This window comes from Pristiophorus japonicus, chromosome 12 (assembly GCF_044704955.1).
Source record: "Pristiophorus japonicus isolate sPriJap1 chromosome 12, sPriJap1.hap1, whole genome shotgun sequence".
In the NCBI taxonomy this organism is placed as follows: Eukaryota; Metazoa; Chordata; class Chondrichthyes; family Pristiophoridae; genus Pristiophorus; species Pristiophorus japonicus.
In genome coordinates this window covers 194338090-194356211 of record NC_091988.1, presented here as the reverse complement: position 1 = coordinate 194356211, position 18122 = coordinate 194338090, and the positions used below count along the sequence as shown (strand labels likewise).

General features: G+C 40.3%; 1 protein-coding gene across 2 annotated transcripts in view; it reads left to right on the top strand.

Annotated features, from left to right (window-relative positions):
• Nucleotides 1–8047: 8047 nt before the first annotated feature.
• Nucleotides 8048–18122, top strand: part of LOC139277629 (eyes absent homolog 1-like) — a 234800-nt gene continuing 224725 nt past the window's right edge. The window contains exon 1 of one of the 2 annotated variants that reach the window (XM_070896366.1): nt 8048–8180. The gene's annotated coding sequence lies outside the window, so the exon portion shown is untranslated. Of the gene's footprint in view, nt 8181–12584; nt 12992–18122 lie in introns of those variants that run through there. The other variant, XM_070896365.1, reaches the window with a different exon arrangement.

Below are 18122 nucleotides of genomic sequence, written 5' to 3'. Positions count from 1 at the left end.
CAGTGTCCTACCGTTTATTGTGCTTTTAGTCAAAACAGACTACCACTCCTCCCTGTGTGAGCAGAGTTCATCCGCCTAATTTGGCAATGAGCCTGGCTTTGTTCAAATGATTAGATAGGGCTGTTGCAGCAGCAGTGAGTGTGAATGGTGACTGGGATGTCAAATTATCTTTTATTGTCTACAGATTGCTGATTCAGATGCCCCATTTGAACTTTAATACGTACCTGCAGTCTTGCTGTGCTATGAATTTAACCCCATGAAAGCAAAATTTAACTTAAAAGCACATTTTAAAATAGCTCCTATCTATGTCCTTTCCATGAAAAAAATTGGTCCTAAACCCCAATAATGCGATACATGTTTTGATTAAGATCATTCCCAGTCGTCAATTGGACTATTTTCATTGAATCCGAGAAATTTACAGCACAGAAGGAGGCCATTCGGCCCATCGTATCCGTGCCGGCCGACAAAGAACTATCCAGCCTAATCCCACTTTCCAGCTCTTGGTCCATAGCCCTGTAGGTTACGGCACTTCAAGTGTATATTCAGGTACTTTTTAAATGTGGTGAGGGTTTCTGCTTCTATCACCCTTTCAGGCAGTGAGTTCCAGACCCCCAACACCCTCTGGGTGAAAAGATTTCCCCTCAAATCCCCTTTAAACCTTCTACCAATTATTTGAAATCTATGCTCCATGGTTGTTGGTCACTCTACTAAAGGAAATAGGTCCTTCCTATCCACTGTATCTATGCCCCTCATAATGTTATACACCTCAGTTAGGTCTCCCCTCATCCTCCTCTGTTCCAGAGAAAACAACCCCAGCCTGTCCAATCTTTCCAGATAGCTAAAATTCTCCAGTCCAGGCAATATCCTCATATATCTCCTTTGTACCCTCTCTAGTGCAATCGCATCTTTCTTGTAATGTGGTGACCAGAACTGCATTTAGTACTCTAGCTGTGGCCTAACTAGTGTTTTATACAGTTCAAGCATGACCTCCCTGTTTTAATAATCTATGCCTCAGCTAATAAAGGCAAGTATCCTGTATGCCTTCTTAACCACGTTAACCACCTTGTGCATCTTGTCCTTCAGGGATCTGTGGACATGCACGCCATGTCCCTCTGTTCCTCTACACTTCTCAGTGTCCTACCATTTATTGTGTATTCACTTGCCTTATTAGCCCTTCCCAAATGCATTACCTCACACTTCTCCAGATTGAATTCCATTTGCCACTGTTCTTCCCACCTGACCAGCTCATTGATATCTCCCTGCAGTCTACAGCTTTCTTCTTCATTATCAACCACATTGCCAATGTTGGTATCATCTGCAATCTTCTTAATCATACCGCCTACATTCAAGTCCAAATCATTGATATATACCACGAAAAGCAAGGGACCTAGTACTGAAACCTGCGGAACCACACTGGAAACAGCCTTCCAGTCACAAAAGCACCCATCGACCATTACCCTTTGCTTCCTGCCTGTGAGCCAATTTTGGATCCAACTTGCCATTCTGCCTTGGATCCCTTGAGCTTTTACTTTTGTGACTAGTCTGCCGTGTGAGATCTTATACATAAGAACATAAGAAATAGGAGTAGGAGTAGGCCATACGGCCCCTCGAGCCGGCTCCGCCATTTTATATGATCTTGGCTGATCCGATCATGGACTCCGCTCCACTTCCCTGCCCGCTCCCCATAACCCCTTATTCCCTTATCGGTTAAGAAACTGTCTATCTCTGTCTTAAATTTATTCAATGTCCCAGCTTCCACAGCTCTCTGAGGCAGCGAATTCCACAGATTTATAACCCTCTGAGAAAAGAAATTTCTCCTCGTCTCAGTTTTAAATGGGCGGCCCCTTATTCTAAGATTTTGTCCCCTCATTCTAGTCTCCCCCATCACTGGAAACATTTTCACTGCATCCACCTTGTCAAGCCCCCTCATAATCGTACACATTTCGATAAGATCACCTCTCAATCTTCTGAATTCCAATGAGTAGAGGCCCAACTTACTCAACCTTTCCTCATAGGTTAACCCCCTCATCTCTGGAATCAACCTAGTGAACCTTCTCTGCCTTGCTAAAATCCATATACACTACATCAAACACACTACCCTCATCGACCCTCCTTGTTACCGCCTCAAAAAAATGCAATCAATTTTGTATGCACATATTAATGTTTGTGGTCTCAAAATTACACTATGCCAAATTTCAGCGTATGATAAGAACATAAGAACATAAGAATTAGGAACAGGAGTAGGCCATCTAGCCCCTCGAGCCTGCTCCGCCATTCGACAAGATCATGGCTGATCTGGCCGTGGACTCAGCTCCACTTACCCGCCCGCTCCCCGTAACCCTTAATTCCCTTATTGGTTAAAAATCTATCTATCTGTGATTTGAATACATTCAATGAGCTAGCCTCAACTGTTTCCTTGGGCAGAGAATTCCACAGATTTTAACCCTCTGGGAGAAGAAATTCCTTCTCAACTCGCTTTTAAATTGGCTCCCCCGTATTTTGAGGCTGTGCCCCCTAGTTCTAGTCTTCCCGACCAGTGGAAACAACTTCTCTGCCTCTATCTTGTCTATCCCTTTCTTTATTTTAAATGTTTCTATAAGATCACCCCTCATCCTTCTGAACTCCAACGAGTAAAGACCCAGTCTACTCAATCTATCATCATAAGGTAACCCCCTAATCTCCGGAATCACCCTAGTGAATCGTCTCTGTACCCCCTCCAAAACTAGTATATCCTTCCTCAAGTAAGGTGACCAAAACTGCACACAGTACTCCAGGTGCGGCCTCACCAATACCCTGTACAGTTGCAGCAGGACCTCCGTACAGTTGCAGCAGTACCTCCATTTCATATGAGTATAATGCTCATTATCTTCATATGAAATTCCATTGACTGCTTTTATTAATGCCTCCAGTAAAGTAGCAAACAAAAAATTTAAAATGAATGCTTCATTTGTACCCTTATATTTGCATGGATTAATTTCCAGGCCTGTGCCATTTATATTAAACTGAGATGCAAACAAAAAACAGACAGGAATTAGGTTTAACACTTGTCTGTATGTATAGCCTATTTTGGTTACATCTCATTTTAATATAAATGACACAGACATTGAAATTACGATATGCAAATATTAGGTTACAAATGAAGCATTCATTCGAAGTAATAGCAGGTGAATGCTTCCGCTGTTGGCTGTTGTCATGTGTTAAAATAAACAGGTTAGCTCATTGCAATACCAGGAGAGAGAGAGGAATGTCAATAAAATACATTATCATCATCCTCATAGGCAGTCCCTCGAAATTCAGAAAGACTTGCTTCCACTCCAAAAATGAGTTCTCAGGTGACTGAACAGTCCAATATGGGAATTACAGTCTCTGTCACAGGTGGGACAGACAGTGGTTGAAGGAAAGGGTGGGTGGGGAGTCTGGTTTGCCGCACGCTCCTTCCGCTGCCTGCGCTTGTTTTCTGCATGCTCTCGGCGACGAGACTCGAGGTGCTCAGTGCCCTCCCGGATGCTCTTCCTCCACTTAGGGCGGTCTTGGGCCAGGGACTCCCAGGTATCGGGGGAATGTCGCATTTTATCAGGGAGGCTTGGAGGGTGTCCTTGAAACATTTCCTCTGCCCACCTGGGGCTCACCTGCCATGAAGGAGTTCCGAGTAGAGCGCTTGCTTTGGAAGTCTCATATCGGGCGTAATCAGTGCTTTGATGCTGGGGATGTTGGCCTGATCGAGAACACTGACATTGGTGCATCTGTCCTCCCAGGGGATTTGCAGGGCCTATGAAATACATTATGCATCTGTCCGCTGTGACAAAAATTATGTGTTTTGCCTAGGCTTTGGTTTGTAGGTTGCCTCTTTGAAGTCAGTCATTCTGAACAGGGGGTTTAACAGTCAGATAAGCCTCAATCATGACCCAAGAAAATCCCAATGCAATGTTCTTGTTTACAGTCTTAAAGGAGAGATAATTCAAACTTGAACAGTATGATTGATTCAATTTTTATTTGATGGACAGCTCAGCTATTCAAAATTCAGGAAGTCCCAGTAACTCTTTTCTGGTATATATAAAAATAGACTGTCCTTTTTAAATCAAAGAAAGTTGGAAAATCCATTAGAGGACGATATTTGAAATCTCTGAGAAGCAACCAGCAGTAACAGTCAGTTTGATATTCCTCAGAGAAAGGAGAAATACTGGCCTTGAAACTGGATCACGCAGTGGCCATTTTCTTTCAGGCATAACACAGGCTCTGAATGGTCCAATATAGTATGCAGCATGCCCACATGTTCCACGTCAAACTCACGAAAGTATGGGGAGAGTGATCTAAGATAGGAGAGCCTAAATAATATAGGGTTAAGAAGGTTAGAAAAGACCCAAAAACATAACAATTGCAAAAAGTAATTCCTACATTTTCAAAGCAAGTGAAATATTTTCTTCAGGCTCTAATGTGCTTAGAAGAAAAGTAGGCCTCAGGTTTGAATGTTTCAGAGTATTGCTGATTGCACAATAATTTTTTCATCAGTTTGTTCATGTCAAGCACAGCAAACTACTCGTGATCTCAGTATGTTACTATAGTTGTACTCAGTGTATTAGTTACTAATCTGTCCTCGTAATGTACTCACAATCACAAGCCAATTTGAATACTACTCACAAACTATCCTCATCCTTGTTTTCAAATCCTTCCATGGCCTCGTCCCTCCCTATCTCTGTAATCTCCTCCAGGCCTATAATTTCCCAGACCTCTGTGCTCCGACTATTCTGGCCTTTTGAACATCCCCGATTTTAAATGCTCCACCATTGGTGGTCGTGCCTTGAATTGCCTAGGTCCTAAACTCTGGAACTCCCTCCCTAAATCTCTCTGCCTCTCCGCTTCTCTTTCCTCCTTTAAGATAGTCTTTAAATCCAACCTCTTTGACCAAGCTTTTGGTCATCTGCCCTAACATCTCCTTATATGGCTTGCTGTCCAATTTATTTTTTTGATAACGCTCCTGTGAGGCGCAATTTGGACATTTTATTACATCAAAGGTGCAATATAAATATAAGTTGTTATTGTTGTTGCTATCCTAATACTCAGATTATTACTTACTAACCTGTTCGAGTACAGTACCAAATGCATCAGGGTCATGTCTGAATACACACTCAGCATATTAGTCACGATGCCTTTGAGTTCCATGTTCAGTGTATTACTTCATAACTCATTCAAATGCTGTATATAAATGCAAGTCTTTCTTTAATGGTTCAACTGCTGCACTCAGCCTGTTGCTCTCTCGCTTGCTGTTAGGGATTCTCTGCATGCACCAGCGAGCAGCCACTCCATTTTTTTTTTGTCTGATTCTGTTTTGCCCTTTCCATGTTTCGAATCTCCAAACATGGTGTTTTCCAAATGATGCTTTCATTCACTAATGGCAAGCAACTGATGATTTTTACTGCCACATGGCAGTGTTATTGGCAGTGCCGGCCCCTAGTCTTGCTACATTAACATGGGAATGTCAGTGCTGATTCTGTTTCTTGTGGAGATCCCACATACCCTTAGCTGTAAGACTGCAGCCCTGTACAGCTCAGATTACAGCTCCTTTAAATAGTAAACACTTTGACCTTCACTCAGAAGAAGCTTGAAGGATGGCTGAACGTCTTTCTTCTTCTCCTTACTTAACACTTTAATGTTGTTTAAATAAAAGTTCACAGTCAATTGAAATTGTTATTATAAGGGCTTTAATTCTTTTGAAATGGTTACTGTAGGGGGTATCGTTCAATTGAGATTGTTATTGTAGGGACCTTCATTCAATTGATATTGTTACACAAGGGGCCGTCATTCAATCAAAATGGTTACTGCAAGACACCATTATTGAATTTGGATGGTTGCTTTAGGAACCACCATTTATTCAACATTGAGGTTTGATTCATGCAAAAATAGCAGCAATGTTTTTTTTTTAATTGTTGTGCAGTTGCTACCTTAGCTAAACTAATCGTGGTCTTGTATTTATGGGACGATCAGTAGTGATCATATAGTTTCCTAGAGGACACATAACTGAGCCATAGTGCCTAATTCTAGAGACGGGAGGTGTTCTGACTCTAATCCTACTCTAATCCATGGCACATGTACATGAGTAGTCATGTTTCCCACGTAAGGTTTTTGATGTAAACCAATAGAAATGTTACATGCTGCACCTGGTAATATGCACAGGGCTACAATCTCTTGTCTGGAGATGAAAGAAAAAGACATCCAAACTGAGCTTCTGACTCCCACATCAGGCTTAGCTGTGGAAATGCAATGACATTATCTGTTGTATTGGCTTCCAACCATCATTTGCTAAGAAGTCGTGGGTAGTAATGAAAGTATTTAATGGCATTGTCTGGAATATTCTAATATCTTGAATTATTCTGCGATCTATAGGTTTAATTTTCCAAATACCTTTAATGGTAAAGATTCAAGCAATTTGCCTGATAGCTTAAAATGTGCAAGGTCAATAGGTCAGTGATCACTCTGTAACTATTCTTTGGAAGCAAGAATATTAGTAAGTAGATTATCACAATAAAACGTCACACAAAATGAATACGGATCAGATAAAGATAAAGAGCCCTATGCTTTTGTCACATAATACATATTTTTAGGGGATTAAGGTCCTCTGGTAGCTTAATGCATTCATGTAAAGTTCCTTTGTGCATTATTTTAACACAGTCATTAACCTAGTTAAAATAAATAAGTTGTCAAATGCATTAAATCGCGAACAAAGAAATTTTATGCAAACATGTTGAACAGTGCATTGCACTGTCAGAGGAAACTAACCCCCTTCATGTTGATAAGACTTCAATGTAGGGCCTACAATAAGGTCTAAGAAAGGTGATATTCATAGTTTAATCCATACAATGCCGCTGCACTTTTCAGTTCATTCTGGAAAAGACATATTTGAATTTGACAGAAAAGATTACTGAAAGTAAAGATTGTTGAGCAATAGTGAAACATATCTGTGCCACTGCTTCTGTGAGCCAGAAATTTGCCACTTTCAAAAGATGGCAAGACTTCAACAAATCCTTTCTCATTTATGTATGGTTTCTATAGTCCAGTAATTACGTTATGCAATATTAGCAAACGAACATTGCCCAAGTTCACATGAAAGTTCTCTGTCTGCTATTTTAACATTGTCCATTTAATTTAATTTTAGTGTCAGCTGTGGCTCAGTGGGTAGCACACTGGCCGCTGAGTCAGAAGGTTGTGGGTTCAAATACCACTTCAGGGACTTGAGCACATGAATCGAGTCTGATGCTCCAGTGCAGTGCTGAGGGAGTGCTGCACTGTCGAAGATGCCGTCTTTTGGATTAAATGTTAAACCGAGGCCCTGTCTGCTCTCTCAGGTGGACGTAAAAGATCCCATGGCATTATTTCGAAGAAGAGCAGGGGAGTTATCCCTGGCCAATATTTATCCCTCAATCAACATCAGTAAAAAAGATTATCTGGTCGTTATCACATTGCTGTTTGTGGGAGCTTGCTGTGCGCAAATTGACTGCCACATTTCCCACATTACAACAGTGACTACACTCCAAAAGTACTTTATTGGCTGTAAAGCACTTTGGGACATCCGGTGGTTGTGAAAGGCGCTATAGAAATGCAAGTCTCTCTTTCTTTTCTGATCAATGCCTCTGTTAAAACAACAAATTAATTTCATATGAATGTGCTACACATTACAGTGTAATTTCCATGCTGGTGTGCAGTGGTAGTATGCGACCACCAGTTAATAAAAATACTAATTACAAAATCATAAATAAAGCTGAAAATTCGTTGAAGAAACACAAGAGAGAAACTGTGAGGGGTGAATGTAAATCAGGCACTCTGCTTATGAGGGTTATCGCCTGATAAATATTCAGTGTGATTTGACTGTAATCTTATCTAGATCATTTTCGGCAATGCTTGGTTTATTTGAAAACAGAGGATTATTTCCGCTTGTGTTGTTGTTCCTGAGAAGCAGCCCTGAAGGGCTGATCATTTTACCCTGATTTTCCTTATATGGGAGGCGGCCGCTCCAGCACTCATAGGCTGTTGCTGCTCGAGTTAAAATCTAGGTGTGTGCAGCTTGCGGCTGAGCCTGTATCTGGCACCGGAGTCTGCTTCTTTGGAATAATACTGAGTCTTCATCATGGAGCTATTTCTGACGTCCAGCTGCCTGTTTTCAGCCGTACTTTTGAACGGTGAGCAAGGTGAGTGGCGAGCTTTAATGGCGAGTTGTTAGATTAAATCTTGGTGGGTGTAAAGACTTTCTCGGTTGCCTGGTTGAACTTGACCCTGCTGCAGCACAAAGTGTTGAAAACATTCGGAGTTTCAGTGCTGTGTTTGGGAAGAATCGGGTTTCATAACGGGCAACAAATTGCTACAAGGTTTTAAATACACAATTCAGTCTTCAGTCTGCCTTAATTTATTCAGTTAGGATCCACTTACTCACAGATTTTTTTTCTTTTGTTCCTAAAACATTGCCTATCGACTAATTCTTTCGACAGAGTAACCCATTTAAAAGGCTGAAATATGAATACTGTTCCTCTTGAAACATATTTTCTACTACATTAAAAAACATCTTATGTCAGAACTAGCTTACCTACGAATGACAAAGCAGTTACAGTTTACTACAGCAAGAATGGTACAATCGTGAGTGCTTTAGAGAGAGAGATGGAATTAATTGAAAAGAAAAACATGCATTTATATAGCGCCCTTCATGACTTCAGGCAAAGCACTTTACAGCCAGTGATGTACTTTTTGAAGTGTAATAACTGTTGTAATGTAGGGGCAGTGGCGCACAGCAAGCAGACAATGGCCAGATCATCTGTTTTTGTTCTGTTGTTTGAGGGGTAAATATTAGCCAGGTGAACGCCCCTGCTCTTCTTCAAAATCGTGCGTGGGCTCTACGGGGGCCTCGGTTTAACGCCTCAGCCGAAAGACGGCACCTTCGACAGTGCAGCACTGCACTGGCGTGTCAGTCTGGAGTTTTGTGCTCAAGTCTCTGGAGTGGGATTTGAACCCGCAACCTTCTGACTGGCATAGACGGAAGAAGGGCGCAGTTACTGGACTTGAAGAGAGTGCGAGAGAGAGATCAGACACTGATATGGACAGAGATGCCGTTTGCTGAATGGCGAGGAGTTTTGGAATAAACCCTCAGCACCCGTATCAATTCTAAAAAAAAACCCGCCCTGTATGGCAATTTGTTAGTTAGAGGCGCTAATTCAGACAGAAGCCATAGGCACAAGTATATGAGGGAGAAGGGGATAGAGGGTTATGGTGATAGAGTTGGATGAGGAAAGATGGGAGGAGGCTGGGCGGGGACAGGGACTGGTTGGGCCGACTGGCCTGTTTCTGTGTGGTATATCCGATGTAATTGTACCCCCACTCTCCTCCCCAAAAGCATTTTCTTCGCTTCTCTTTCCGAATAGTCTCCCTGAGCCGTGCACCACATGCAGCAGCGTGAGTGGCTGCTTGGCCTGCTCCCTGGCCTTTGCAGGCTGCTGTGAAACCAGACACTGTGAGGTGCACATGGCCAGCCTGAAGTGACTCTTACCTCCCGGGTTTTTATCCCTCAGCATCTCTTCCCAACAAAGCCGCTCGACTCAGGCTGGGAGTGTAAGGTGCAAGTTGAACAGGACAACAAATTTGTTCATCCTGTGCACTGCATCGCCGCGCGGTCTGGCACTGAACCTTCTAGCTCAGAATGTTCATGTTTTTCCAATGCAGTCCACAGTTCAGGCAATCGCACCTGCAGTCCCGTAAGGTACTCTCGCACATACCTCAAATAACCAGTGCAGCACTTTTCCTCGTCCCAACCAAACAACAGCTAACTCCAAATATAGCGTTGCTGTAAAGCTGTCGAGTTTAGGTGACTTTTTCAGTGTCGCTCAAAGTGTACAGGCGTCTGAAATACATTGTGAATTCCAGCTGTAATCGTGTCAAGGAGGTTAACAATGAAAAGGCATAGGAGCAGATTGAACACAGGTTAAAATACAAAACACAAACACATTGATGGAAATACAGTCAGCTGAAAGGGAGAATATAGATGGACGTTTTGATTGGAGATCCTTCACCAGAATTTATTTATTTGATATCTTGTCTTCTCTCTGCCTTCGATAAGCTCGTTTAAATTCGAGTCTTGCGTTTTTCATTCGAGATATAGGTGTAAGTCCAATGGTCCCACAACCAGTCAGAGATGGGGGCTGTAATTGCTATCAGTAACTTAGACCATGGCGATGCTGAATTTACCCTACAAAGTCTTCCCATTTCACAGTTTCTTTATTGAAACATTTACAAATTTATTTTTTATTTCAGTCAATGAGATACTGGTAATGGTAGCATAACCGAGAAATCATTCTCATCTAAAACCAGTATCCAAGAACCATGTCATATTTCGTTATTTGAGCACACACTGATGGATGAGACTAACTTGGTGACTATTTTTTCTGTTGTTGAGTGGGAGTGCGCCAGTTAAAGCAACATATGGAACAGTTCTGTCCACAAACCCCCCATTCGGAGTGGTCACACAGCCTCACTGCAATCACCATTGCGATTGTTACCAAATTACTATCTCAGAGCCGGCGAGATCTCTCGAGCAGGACTATCTGATCGGGGCTTTCACAAGCCAGCAGCGCTTCTGCACCTGGTCAGTGAACTGCACAAAGCCTGTTATTTTGCTTAATTGAAGAAGAAAAAATGCTCCCGAATTAAAGGTGGCCGGCCACCTGATACTAGATTTCGCGAGAGATCAGTACCTTGCTCCAATCTTCAGACAGTGCGTGACAGCTTCATTTAACACTCAGTGCTTGAGCAGCGGTTTGTTAAATTGCAGTTTAAGGAGTTGAATCCCGCTGTGCAGGAGATTTGTGAGCTATCATTTATTTCAAGGAGGAATTTTTTTAATAATCAGGAGCTTACGAATAAAGAGCCCGGTGCAATATGCAAGCATTCGGCACTTTCTGTGACGCGTGTGAATATTGCAAAGTTTGTGATTAATCCGAAATGTATGGTTTCCTGTACATGTGCTTTGTTCAAAAAATCAACTGAGGCGACTCCTTCAAACTCCGGCTATCAGACTTCAGTTGCATATACTCGGTGCTCTTTTCATTGTATGTTAAGCGTGGCGGACATCAAAAGCAAAGAGGTTAAATATTTCACCTGTGGAATAGTAAAGGACATTTATTCTCTTTCAATTTATTCTCCTCTTTAAATCAAAATAATTTTGGTAATTAATTTATTTGAATCAAAGTAATTTTGCAACTGGATTTTAAAGCTTTCTGCGATTGCACCCCGCCAACATTAAACATATAAACTAAAAGCAGGGTTATGTTGCACGTACCAGTTTGAGAAGGAACATTCGCTGTTGAGTAACTTTGGGCATGCCCCTCTCACAGTTCACCTTCCAAACCACGCAAGCCAAAAACAATACCATGAGACCCTTGATGGAAATCAAGTAGCTCTCTTAAACAAAAGCAATTGGGGGAGCGCTCCATGCTGCAATCTGACTGACTGCAAAAGCAGTGTAGCTCTTAAAGAGAGAAAAGATTCTTTCAGGGTTGTATGAGTGCTTATCAAAGTCAGCTCAATATAATTTCTTTTGTTCTTCATTCCAGCTGTTAAAAATTATACAATTCAGTTAACATACAAAATACACACATTTTTGAGAAAATTATAATAATTTAAAGTTTTTTTTTGTCTAGACTGCCCATCAAAACGAGATTGTGGCGTTTAAGCAGAATGGCTGACCTTTGCAGACAGTGTTCTGTAACTACCTTGTAATTCATTCATCTTAAGTCTTTGGTGTCTTGATATATTGCAAACAAATTATTATAAAGTATTTACTAAAATAATAAACCCAATGGCATAAATCACTGAGAACTTCTGAGAGCCATGTATGTCTGTGCATGTGTGTGTGTGTGTGTGTGTGTGTGTGGTATAAGGGTTGTGTTTTCTTTTTGTAAATCACAGCCTTGGTCAGTTGGTAAAATGACTCTTTTGAAGGTGAGCTCAGCAAGCCCATTCCTCAGGCAGCAGATAAAGTGGATGCTTCTTGCCGATGCAAGGCGTTCCCAGGCAATTAAACGTTCACTGTATCTTCTCACTTAAGAGATTTATGATTTTTGTTTGCTTTCAATGCACATTGTGCCACAAACGTCAGGAAAAAAATTGACCCTCACGCAGCATTTCAAACTTCCAAAAACACAGGGTGAAAAGGCTACCCAGAGGCATTTATTTCAAATGATTATAACTGAATAAAATAAAATGTCAATACTTCACCTCACTGTGAAAAGCAAAACGTAAATCAAGCAAAACCAAAATCCTAATGACAATTGGTACAGACCCAGTAGCTGTGTGATTAAGCAAAGAAAACAGAAGGTGAGGCTTTTGCTATTCAGCTCTCGGCTGTGTCTTTGTCTAAGAGCTACAGATAATATCTAATTGAGCTAGATTCAAAGTCTGACCGGGGGATTGATCGGGGGGGGGGGGGGGGGGCTAGGGGGTGGGTGGAGGAGGTAGGGGATTGCAGTGGAATTTATCAATGCCTTCTGCTCGTAGTCATTTCAGGCTTTGCTGAAAGTCAGCCTGGATCCCCTGGGTCTAGAGAGAGTTGTGCAAGTCTCGGTTGGGACACTGCCTTGCAGACTGAGAGCAACATCTAACAGCAGGAGCAGTCAGTCAGTGTGCGTGCACTTCTCTGCCAGGGAAGCTCCTTTAAAAATGCACTTCAGATAGCCTGGAGCACAAGTGAGATGTCATGGAAATATAGACCTTCATCTTCATTAGGGGAATAGCTCAATAGAAGTAGAGCTGCCAAGCGCACGAGAAGTCAGGGGGGAAACCCAAAAGGATCCATCAACACACGAATCGGTGCTGGAACCGTGAGTGTGTTCCTGCTGCTGTTAAATTGTGTGGAACAGCAAAGCCACTTTCAGACTGTCGACAGTTCTACAGAATACCAACAGCTGCAGGGTTAGTCTTTCTGCCTTGGAGACACACAGAAACACCGGCCAGGGCAGCGGTGAGTAAGCTAGCTGTTGTTTCTTGTTGCACGCGGTGTCTTACATATTGACCGTGTGTGAAATGCATTTTAAGACGAAAAATAATCTTTTTGAAAAATGCGTGCAGTCCGTGACTTTGTGTATTAATCGAAACTGCATTTCCCCAAGCTGTGTTTAAAAAAAATAACATGTGCTCAAGCTCAGAGCAGCTGCGCTGTGGGGTTTATTAAAGTCTGCCGTACTATTATTTTGAAGTTCCTGTATGATTAGAGTAATTACGACGTACATAGTCAACAAAAAGGGCACTCAGTTGGGAGCTCAGCCACAAAAATAAAAGATTGTATTTTCGTTTGGAAAACCTTTAACAATGGTGTGAAAAACAGGCTGGAACAAATTAGCAATTAAACATGTCGAGAGTACGTAGGAGAGAACGGGAGCAAAGACCCCTGCTAAACAAAAAAAAGTTATAGATAATGCAATTTGATTCCCGATAGTAAGATGTTTGTATGTGTTTTTTGCTATATTTTTGGTGTAGATAGTGACAAAGAGATGAAAAAAAGAAGTTACATCACAACAAAGGTGTGGCATATATTTAGAGAGTATTAACACATCCGGGGGAAGAGTAAGGACTAAATAAGAGTATAGGTGTTATAAAAGTATATGTGATGTATGCGAGGAGAATATAAATGCTGTAAGTGTGCATGTGTTACACATGAGGAAAGTACAGGCATATCTGTGAATACTTGAATATCAGAGGAAGCTATAGTAAGAGTACATATGCTATATGAGAGGTCTATAGGCTTTCTTACTATCCACTAATATATAATAATAATATTCAACAAGGTTGGCATAAAAAGGCAGAAACAAAATTGCAATAGAGATCTGTGTATGGGACCAATATGTTCTTGCTGCTCACAAAATGTTCTTCAGGCCTTTACATGTCTGAAATCTGTCTTTACTACCAAACATATTTCACAAATTATTTTAGCATTTTTTTTGTAGCTGAAATTAAACTCTTGAGTCTTGTGGAGCGTGAATCATTTGTAAAATTGATCATAAGATTTTAAAAGGCCTGTTTTCTTGTCAGTAATAATGATATACAGGCAAGACTTACTGCAATGTACCAGTATTTTTCAAATGAGTTTCATTTTCGCAATGAACTTTTCCTGAGACAAGATTTTTTTTTCATGACATAAGAAATATGGTAAAAAAAATTATCTGTAATTTGAAAAAGTGTATTAAAATAAATCTTATTATCGAAACAAAAGCACATGTAGATACACTATCGGTACAAACTTTAATCAAAACCAATTTATAATTATAAAACAACAGTATACAATCTTTAAAGCTAAACAGGCAGAATAGTCTTAAAAATTATCATCTCAAACACTTTTATGCATTTTAGCCTTTTACATTTGGATCAAAAAAGATTTTGCCGCACATCAAGAGCATTAAACAGATGTCAGTTATCAAGCTGTTTAAAATTTAATTATCCTCAAATGCAAAAAACTGGAATGAGGAGTTAAAGAAACGTCACGGTGCAGTCATTTGTTTAATATGGAGGAGGCGAGCTGTGCTGAGGTATTGAATCTCAAATGATTCTGTTTAAATGTTGTATTTTAGACAATCTGTGATCTGTCATTCTGGATTCTTTGTAAGCATGACTGACATGAGCAATGTTTAAATATGCCATTTTGGTGTCAGGAACCTGTGTAAGTAGCCGGACTGCATTACAGATGGGCTGATGAAAATGTTCATACTGAACTGAAAGTTTTTAGGAATGAAAATCTAAACTCAATTTAGTAATAGACTTTAGCCAAAAATATCTTATCTATTTGTTCTGTGCATATATTGTTTGTATTGGAAGAGGGTTTTGGAAATGCAATCTTTTAGAAGTAAAACATAGATATTTAAAATTCTCTTATCATGTTATAAATGTAAAATTCAGAGAGAGTTATTGTGAAGACAAGGAAACAATTTGATCATTTGTTTATTGAATCTCCAGAGGCTTAAAAAAAATGTTTCCAAAAAATAAGAAAATCACATTTGCACAGAATTTACATTTAGTCAGGCGCCTTAAAAAGTGAGAGACAGTTTGGGGAAGAGGTCGAGTGGAGACTAACGGGCAGTCGAAAGCAGGTCATTACACATCATTTAAGGAGCCCCATTTTAAAGCACAGGCCGATCAGATCGCTGGTCAATGTGCAAGACTTTTATCATTATTGTAATTAAATTTATAAAGTCTAAAAGCATGGCTCTAAAACCGGAATGTAGTGGGGATTAAAACAACAGACAGAAAATTGTGCAGCCCACTGCTGCGGAAAAGCTGTGCAAAGGATATTTGCTATATATTTAAATGGTAGGTGTTACCTGCTCACAGTGTTTGGTATCAACACAGGAGGCAGGCATGGAAATACAGGGGGTTTTTTTCATACAAAAAAATAAATGAGTTGAGCTGTAGAAGAAGATGGTTGTGAAGGACCAGGTCTTCTATAAGAAAGGCTTTAAATGTTCAGTAAACACAGAGCTGCTGACAGAGGAGGAAACTCTGAGAAACTGGGGCTCGGCTTCTCGGCTTTTAGTTTGTTTGCTACGCTCCTTAGCTGAAAGATTCAGTCAGAGGACAATCAAAATACAGATAATTCAGCAAAGACAAAGGGGCTCTTCTTCCCTTCCTGACTGATCACGCTGCTCCTAATGGATTTTCACCAACACCCTTTTCTAATCAGGTGAATGGAGATAAACTAGATTTAGGCGACAAATAATTATACTGCTGTCTTAATAACAGTCAAAAGGCTCAAATGCGCTGAGCTTGAATTCCCTGGGCTGGCTGCCGTGATCTTGTTTCAGGACTCTGCTGAAACCGCTGTTTGGCTGCTTGGTGAGGCCAGGGGCTCAAAATGTGGGAAAAATAAAAAATCAGAATTAGAACATTTCTCCTCACTATTCTCCTCACTTTCAATTTAAGAATTTTTCTTTTTGAAAAAAGGCACAGACTCACACGAGTAACAATGAAATCAGTACTTATAGTAATAACAATCACAATAACAAAAGGATGAAATCACAAAAAGAAACGTTAAAATGGTGAGATTTTTATTTACTTGACGATATACACTCCACGTACATAAATACATTGATAGTTTTATTGCTCGTAAATAAAGTTAACTATAATAATAAATAAAGTGAGAGTTATACTGCATTAAATACGACAAACACACTTGTGCACCCTCAAAAGCTAGGGAATATATAAACATTTTATTTATGGGATACATGGATAGCACAGAGACTGGTATTTCCTTCATTTCTTCATCCGCCCCAATCTTTCCAACTATGTTTTGAAATTTCCAGAAGGGGACTGAGATTTAAAAAATGTAGGCTGTGATAGTCCCACGTGCAAGTATTTTAAAATTAAAATCTTATCACAGAGACAGTCATAGAAACTTTAACTCCATGCGTCTGATGATTATGAATTTTTTTTAAAAACTGCTCAACACAGTGCTGCACATTTCACTGCTAATGTTGTAACTCTTGGTGTTGAAAGCATTGCTGCAATTTCAACTTTTGTCTTTTGCAGTAAAATGCAGTTTAAACTGATGCTGCATTTTAACACCGATTTTCCATTAAATAAAAATCATGTGCTACAATTACTTCAACTTCCCACTAACTTAAACGCTTGCAAGAGCACAGTGATATAGGTATGTTGCACCCATTTGCAGAATTGCATGCACAAAATAAAACTTGAGTATAATTCATCATCATCATCATAGGCGGTCCCTCGAAGCGAGGATGACTTGCTTCCACGCCAAAAAAGGATCAGTTCACAGGTGTTTCAATGAAGGACCTGATATTCCAGGTCCCGAACTACATGTTGAAGGGTGGAAGATACCTGTGTGTGGATTTTTTTTACGTGTGGTGATCGTTGCACACCAGCCACCACACGGGCTTGACAGAGCTAGGTCTCGGCCCAGTGGCAAGGGTTATCCAAGACGACTGGAGACCTGCTCTGCTGCACGGACCTAGTGCACGCACATATCGCAGTGTGGGTTGGCCCGTACTGCCCCCGGGCCCTCGCCTCTTCTGGCCCCCTAATTGTCCTATGCGTGAATACACTGGGAGTTCTTCAGTGAATATGTTATAATTCTGCTGACCGCCCATGAATTCAGTGCCATCTTGAGACAGTCTCCCATGATCCAGAATTTGAGCTATAAATACTTTCATGCACTATTAGAAAATGTTCTTCGTTAATATTTTACTTGAATTAATTTTGCAAAAGATTATGCACTGTAATTTTGCTTTACATATGCAGAAATCTTTACATCACTGGCATTTAATAGAAAATCCAACTTTGTACTTACATGGCATTTTTTGCTAAAATTATGGACCGGAGGAATTTCACACCATTTTAAATCTTCTGGTAAGAGGTGCGATGGAGACAGAACATTCTCATACTGAGTACAATGTTCCAAGCCTCTCTCTTTGAGATTATTCCGGAGCATTATGATAATTTATAAATAGAAGCAACATGTTGGATAAGATATTGCTTCTTATGGACAAACTGGACCAAGTAACACATGAGCAATGAAGTCCTAAGGACTTTATGATGTCAAGTCAAACTGTGAGATCAATTTTGTATCTAACAGGTCTCAATATATCTTTAGTTATACATGAGCGGAAATAATTAAGCAGTACCATTTGAAAAAGTTGCAAAATATTATTAAGACTGAAGGCAGATATACCATGGTGCAAGTGATGTTGGAATTATTGAAGGAGGCCACAGTGATGTCATAGAAGATGTGATATCATTGGGAAACCATTCCAAAACTATAAGTTAAAGGTGCGCTAGAGGATAGATTAGATGTTTGGACAATGGGGATTTGAATAATTGGAATAAGTGGCATTTGATTTGCAAAGTCACTGCAAATATTATTGCTGTACACTAATCAAAGTGAAAAATCATTCTGCTCAAGACTTTATGTAGCTTCTTGTTAACACATTAATTAATCATAGCATGGTTGCCAAGGAAATGTTTTGCAGTTTCACATGGATTTCTGTAGCATGCGAATGCTTTTTATTTTAAAATGCATAGCGTGAGATATCCATATAACGAACAGTAGATCTGGGAAAAATCGCTAATTATGAGTATTATTTTAT